Genomic DNA, 7500 nt, shown 5'->3' with positions numbered 1-7500 from the left:
ATCGATTTTTTTAAAAGAAATTTTCTGCATATTTTTTTTCGGTTACTCTGCATTTGAAACAAATATTAATTCAAATCGAAGAACACAACTTCTTCACAAATCTTTTCTATTTCTGTTAGCTTACTCTCTTCCATGATGTGGATACCATTAGATTCAGATGTTAAATATCCCTGTTTTGGTCGGTGATCGTTGCAAACTACTGTTTTGCAAGCTGATAGACAGCAACCATGGTCGTAGGTTACCAACGATTCTGAATGGAATACTAAATATTTGTTTATGTTGTAAGTCACAGGGAAGAAATATCCAGATATACCAGGCAGAGTTTCTAAAAAGCAAAAGTTTAGAATTAGAAAAGCTTCTATTGCTCTGCTTCCAATGTTTTCTTCACGCCAATATCCATCGTTTTTGTAATATTCACAAAGAAAGAGAACAATATTTCTTAAGATAAAATGAAGGAAAGATTGGTTCTCTACAACGTTGACATCTGTACCTTTGTTCAATTTTAGGGAGTAAAACTTTGGCGATGCATTTTACCAAACGATAGGTTCGTATCTGAGGAGAATTCCTCCCGAAAGAAGCAAATGCGTTCCTTTCCAACTGGGATGTAATAAATTTTATTTCAATTTTTCTTTGAAGCATTACATAAAGTAGTCCTCTCTCGTCTGCCAAACACTGAACAAGATCATTTTCAAGCTTAAAAAGATTTTTTTGCCTCAGTATTATCTCTTTGGAGAAAGGGATAAGAAAACAGATATCCACGTCAACTTCAAAGAAGTCACTGCTTCGAGTAAAGTGGTAAGTGTCTGCCATCTTCCGTTCAAAAATATTGCATCCGGTGACTGCAAATTTCCATCCTGGTGCAAGGTTTTCAATTATACCGGTACTAGCAGACATAAGACCTTTTAACGCGTGTTGTATATCGTCTGCTAACATGTCTGGACGCCCAAGCTGAAGGTCAGCACACAAATCTAACAAAACCTTGTTTTGTTTTCTCTTCTCTTTCGAAAAGAAATCTGGATGAGCCAATTTTGGAAGAATTATTGTAAAATCAAACTCATCCGGTTGCCCAATTTTAGTATATTCTGCTGAACTGCCAGCAAGTTTTAAGTAGCTGTCCTCGAAAACCTTGCATGATTTTTGAAGACAAACCAAAGAGTCCTGAATCATCTTCAGAAGAATCTTGCATACATCTTCAAATTCCTCTTCATTCAATTCCAAAGAAGATTCCAGCTTTTGAAAGAATGATGTTCGTGTTTTCGTGGGATTGAAAAGGATGGCCCTGACATCCTTCGGTTTTTGAAGATGGGGACAACCCTGAAAGTTGAGTTTATCTTCATCCTCCCAGTAGTCATATGACCAAACAGGTGTAGACAACGCCATTGAGACTGTAAAAGAATTGGAAAGATTTAAAACACTGAAGAAAGATCATGCATAGATCTATAAATAATTGTTCACAAATCTATTGATACTCATCTTCATGGTATGAAAAGTAAAGAAAAAGCAAGTTACATGAATTGAAAAGAAAATAATTATTTTAACTTAAACGATCATTGGTAATATATGTTTGAGATTTATTACTAAAGTCAGGTTTGAATCATATTAATTTTTGACTGAATACAGTATCGAAAATGCATTCGTGCTTTGGAAATCTTTTCAACTGCTCCTTGGTATTTGTAAAAAGAAAGTAAATTACAATGTTTATAGTTACAATGCTTCCAAAATTGTGAATTGTGTGACACCAATGGTCAGGGTTCCTTAAGGCGGAAACTTTACGGAACATATTGTGGAAATTCATTATTTCTTTAATAATTTCTGCTCTGTTCAGGGCATTAGAAAAACAACTAAATTCGCAGTTTGGATGGGCGTTTGTCATACAGTTTAATTGTTATTTGGCGTTTATTGTCTTTGGCTAGAAATACATTCAAATATGAAACAGATGTCGCAGACTCTGTTGTGGGATCTTTTATTTCAAGTTCAACTGTTGGAATGGTGTTACATGAAGAGGGGCCACTTGTTTATACAAAAGACTCTTATACTAATTTTCTAGTCGTTGGTGTTTCCTGAAGGAGGAGTGATTTATAATCATTACTGGATACTCTTTCCATTTATAGCTGACCTAGGCGTAGTCAATTAATTTTCTTTAAAGTCAATATTTTCAAGTTTTTCTACATGCACCAAACGTGCATAGATTATGTATCAAGGAATAGCCTTATACAAATTGATCGATTGTCTGTTTGTTACTTTATGTCCCATTCGAAAACTTTTCATACATATAGTGAAATCAGCACATACCGGTGAAAGCCTTCAAATTTAATCCTTTACTTGGCACTTAGGACCTTGAATATTGGGGGATTTTTATTGTGCCTACGCCTGTCGTGACACGTACGGTGTCAACTTTGAATTTAAGGTCTCATCAGAAGGATTCACAACATTCACTCCACAATGCTGAGCGCATAGAGAAGGAACAGACGCTACCTATTTTTTTTAATCGACTCAGGTCAGTCGTTATGCTGAACCTGACTTACAATTTCAAAAAGATTGAATTTAAAGTGGTTGGAGCAGATCCATTCCCAATGAACCATTAGGCCTATTTGGACCTTACTTTCCTGAATAATGTATAGGGAATGAATTCTATCTAATTTACTTTAGATATTGAGACTGACAAGCATTTTCCAGACTAGCATCGATGATGCAACTAGAGATGGACATTTGCTTTGGACGAATCTGACCTACGTACATTTTCTGGACAAATAAATTTTTGGAGCAGGTGCATTTTTAAGTAATTACATGTATGTCCTATTTATACGATAGTTGCATTAGATATTGATCTCGGGAATGTACATAAAGAAAAATTTACAAAAATATTTTGTCTTAAAATGCTTACTTCATTGAATTATTTTTTATGTAAAATACTCAATGTCTTTGTAAATCAGAGACGATAAAGACATTATAATTATGCTTATTCTAAAATATTTTGAAAATGTGGTAATTCCATATTTGTTCAATTTTCTATAAATTTGAAAAGATGACGGTCTTTCTGAAAAGCATCATGGCACAATAATATCGAAAAATATATTGCAAATGCTGCATGTCTTTGCTTTGTATTTAATATTCAGTGTTCTGAGATAATAAGATAGACCCCTGCTCCTGTTTTGTATTGTTTTAAGGATTTTTGATCTTGAATACTGTTCGTTATCTCCATATTTTTCATAGATTAGAATACGTACGTTAAGTTTCCGTTTGCTGAAATAAAACATGATCCGACATGAACAAGGTATTTTAGACACAGTAATCAATTACTTATCAAATATGTCTTCATACATATCATTGTTAACACATCTTTTATTTCCATTCAAAGTTAAAGTCATTTAAAATAATTTAAAAAATACTCACTGACTTTAGCAGTCTAAGGACACTTAATGGCAAAAAAACTATCTACTTCAGTAATGTTTACAGTAACGACAGCAGTGACACAGGGAGAAAAATTTTAGTGCAGTTTATACTTAAGTTTCTGATAAGAACCTGCCGTAAAATTATAGCGGAGGTTATAAAAAAAGGAAAACATGCAGCTAGAGATCAAAAAGGAAAGATATTTAAAATACTAACGTGGTCTTCAGTAATATAAAAGTGTTTTATTAAATTCAAATGGGATCCAAAATTATGATTTTGAAAATTATCTATTTTTCATCATAAATATTCCTTATTCATGAAGTACAGTCAGTGTAATTTTATTAAATAATTTTAAGTTTTTCGATATTCAGGAGCATGCTCCCAGTTCGATCAATTTTTAAAACGAGGCAGGTTACTGAAAAATAAGTTGAAGTAAAAAGGAATTTTAACAGCCCTATTAAAAGTAAGCTTTTTATATAATATATTGTCGTTAAAATGTCTTTATTTAAAGACTAACTGTCTAGTTTTGTTGCTTAATAATGTGAACAATCAGATTGCTTGCTTGATGTGAGCAATCAGATTGCTTGCTTGACAGCTGAATGCTGAAGGCGTTTTTTGCGTAAAATTATCACGTGAGTAAACTGATTGGTCACCATCATCATAAATAAAAAACAAGACAGTTTTTCCTTATGTTTAGACATTTAAAAAAAAAAATAAATAAATAAATAAAAAAAAAAAAAAAAAAACTTGTTCTTTGGATCATAAGAAATATTTTATGCAATTATAAGACATTTAAGCATCTCCTTAAGGTGTATTAATTACTAAGCAACACATAGCGAGAAAGAAATTGCTTTATGAGGTCATAGACCTTATTTGTATTTTTACCTCACACAAAGACACTGGAAATGTAAATATTCCAAATATAGTCTTTCAATGAGTTATATTTTGGCTGTTACATACATGTACTATTTCTTAGGCCTTTAATTTTTTTTTTACTGAATTTGAATATGGAATATTCGGTCCATAGTTGTTGTGACCGCTAAACAGGAGATGCTTACATGTACTCCTGAACTTCACTGATCATTTCAGGTGATTCGTGTTTTGTGCCCTGGTTACAGATTTGTACTGTTGTTTTGTTTACACAGTCGATCACTGTATCTTCAACTTTCTAATATGTAAATAAAGAATTAAATAAACTTGTTACATATAATCAATCGATTTGTCATATTAACAAACTAACTTTATACAGCAAAGGTGGATAAGAAAAATTAAAGGATTTTTTAAAAGCTACATTGAACATTAAGCAGAATAATATTATGTTGATCAACAAAAAAGGGCTTCTCAGGAATTCTGACCACCCTATATCGTACTCAGCATCAGATTTCAGATCTGCATGGAACAAGTTATTTGGCGGGCTGGGCCAGTGGATTTGATATATTGATTTAGTAGCTACTGCAGAGCCTTCGATCTCATTTCCCCAATCAATCACCGGAAAGTACCGGTAACTATACGTCTTTGTCAGAAATGTAAAGTAAAATACATATTGCATAATAGCAAATGCACGTATATTTATTTTAGTCAGTATACAGAAAAAGTGCATGATCAATGACGTTTTTATGCACCCGGATCAATAGATCCGGGACGTATATTATTTTTGTCCTGTCTGTTTTTCTCTCTGTTATTAACTTTAACCTTCGCCATAACTTTTGAACCATAACAGATAGAGACTTCATATTTAGTATGCATACTTCACTTCTTAATTTCTTTCAAATTTCACCAAGGTCAATGACCATGTGACCTTGACTGTGGCCTATATGCTAAAAATATCTTTTCTAACTTTGTTGCTGCCGGGCGCATATTGTTTCACAAACACATCTTGTTTGATGTTGAATTTTGTTCGTTATACCATGTTTCATATACATGTATGCTTTTCATACTTATTATTGTAAATATTTTGAGTAAAACAAATAAAAGATACAAATTTTTAAAATAATTAACGATTCCTGTTTACATTATTTTCTTGCGATAAATCAATCTAACAATGTTATGAACATCTTGCACGTCACTTTAATTTCGTTCATTTACAAGAGCTTTTTGTGCTCTGGTTATCTTTTTTCATGTCATTTGTATTTATCATCTAAAAAATTTTTAAACTCTGGCCCCAGGATCAGAAAAAAAAATCTTCCAATCGAATTACCTGTAAGGTTTTTTTTTAAAAAAATTATCAATGCAGTCTCTATATTGCCGTTGGCAGCACTGGATGACGCAATATTAAAGATCAAAGAGTTTTTTCATTTTGACTACCAGTATTTGAGACATTGCATTACAAGTAAAAGTTTTTTTCACTTAGCTAGATATTTTTCTTGATCCTGGGACCTAATATACTAATAGATATATGTAATCATGATTTCATTCAGTTTATATTACACAATCACAGTTCAAGCAACAGATCGACAACTCCTTGAAAAGCATCTTTAAAATTCCATTCCGTTGTCTCTAAGCGGTGTACATACTCTCTAACCTTTTTATGAAAGGAAAAATCTTCGGTGAGCTGACATATACTTTCGACCTCAGGTAGAAAACAGCGATGTTGGGCTACATCATCATGAAGAGTTTCTTTTGAGAGGTAGTCGTTTCTGGGGAACTCTCTCAATGTCCCAGCCTCGCTTTTTCCTGGGTCAAATCTTATTACTTCCGGGGCATGATTAATGCTGAAGGCGTTTTTTTGCGTAAAACTGTACTCTTTTTAAGCTCCAACTGCTCTCAAACAAATCTTTGATACATTCTTTTCGCTTACTTCGCATTTGGAACAAATATTCGTTTAAAACTTTAAAGCGAAATAAACTGCTTCCTCGCACGTTTTTTCTATTTCTGTTAACTTACTCTCATCAACGACATGGATGTCTTCAGATTCAGATATAAGGTATCTGGTTTGCGGCCGGTATACTAACAACTCATTCGTGCTGTAAGTCACGGGGAAGAAATATCCAGCTATGCGTGGAAAATCTTCCAAAAAGCAATAGTTCAGAATAAGAAATACTTCTATCACTCTGCTTCCAATACTTTCTTCTTGCCAATGCTTATCGTCTCTGTAATATTCACAGAGGAAAAGAACAATATTCTTGAGATAAAACGAAGTAAATATTGGCTCTCTACAGCGATGACACCTGTACCTTTGTTCAATTTTAGGGAGTAAAACTTTGGCAATGCATTTAACCAAACGGTATGTTCGTGTCTGAGGCGAGATTCTCCCAAAAGAAGCAAATGCATTCGTTTCCAGGTGGGATGAGATAAATCTTACTTCAAATCCTCTCTGAAGCAGCACGTACAGAAGACCTCCCTCATCTGCCTCACTTTGAATAAGCTGTTCGCTTTCAAGCTGAAAATCATTCAAATGCATCAGTATTGTCTCTTTTGAGAAAGGAATAAGAAAACAGACATTTACGTCAACTTCAAACGAGTCGCTGCTCCGGGTAAAGTGGTAAGTATCTGCCATCCTTCGTTCAAAAATATTGCATCCGGTGATTACAAACTTCCATCCTGGTGCAAGGTGTTCAATCAAACTAGCGGACAAAAGACCTTTTAACGGGCAGTGAATGTCAACTGCAAATCTGTCTGGATCCTTAAGGTGAAGATCAGCACACAACTCTATAAACACTTTATTTTGTTTTCTCCTATGTCGAAAAAATAAATCTGGGTGGGCCAATCTTGGAAGAATAACGGTAAAATCAAACTCATCCGGTTTTCCAATTTTGGTATTTTCTGCGGAACTGCCAGCAAGTTTTAAGCAGCTATCCTCGAAAATCTTGTATGATTTTTGAAGACCAACCAAAGCGTCCTCAATCATCTTGAAAAATGTGTCTCGTACATTTTTAAATTCTGTCTCGTCCAATTTCAAAGAAGATTCTAGATTTCGAAAGAAAGATGTTCGTTTTTCTATTGGTTTGGACAGGATGGACCTTACATCACGAGGCTGAAGAAGATGAGGACAGTCCTGAAAGTTGAGCTTATCTTCATCCTCCCAGTTGTCATATGGCCAAACAGGTCTTGAAAACGCCATTGAAACGAAAAAGGACGGTAATTTTTTATTCCTCGTACAAATATACCCTT

The sequence above is a fragment of the Saccostrea cucullata genome, unplaced genomic scaffold (genome assembly GCF_032062105.1).
Source record: "Saccostrea cucullata isolate Sc308-1 unplaced genomic scaffold, CSIRO_AGI_Scuc_v1 ctg1273, whole genome shotgun sequence".
Taxonomy (NCBI): domain Eukaryota; kingdom Metazoa; phylum Mollusca; class Bivalvia; order Ostreida; family Ostreidae; genus Saccostrea; species Saccostrea cuccullata.
The sequence above is the reverse complement of the archived record's forward strand: the minus strand, read 5'-3'. Positions refer to the sequence as shown.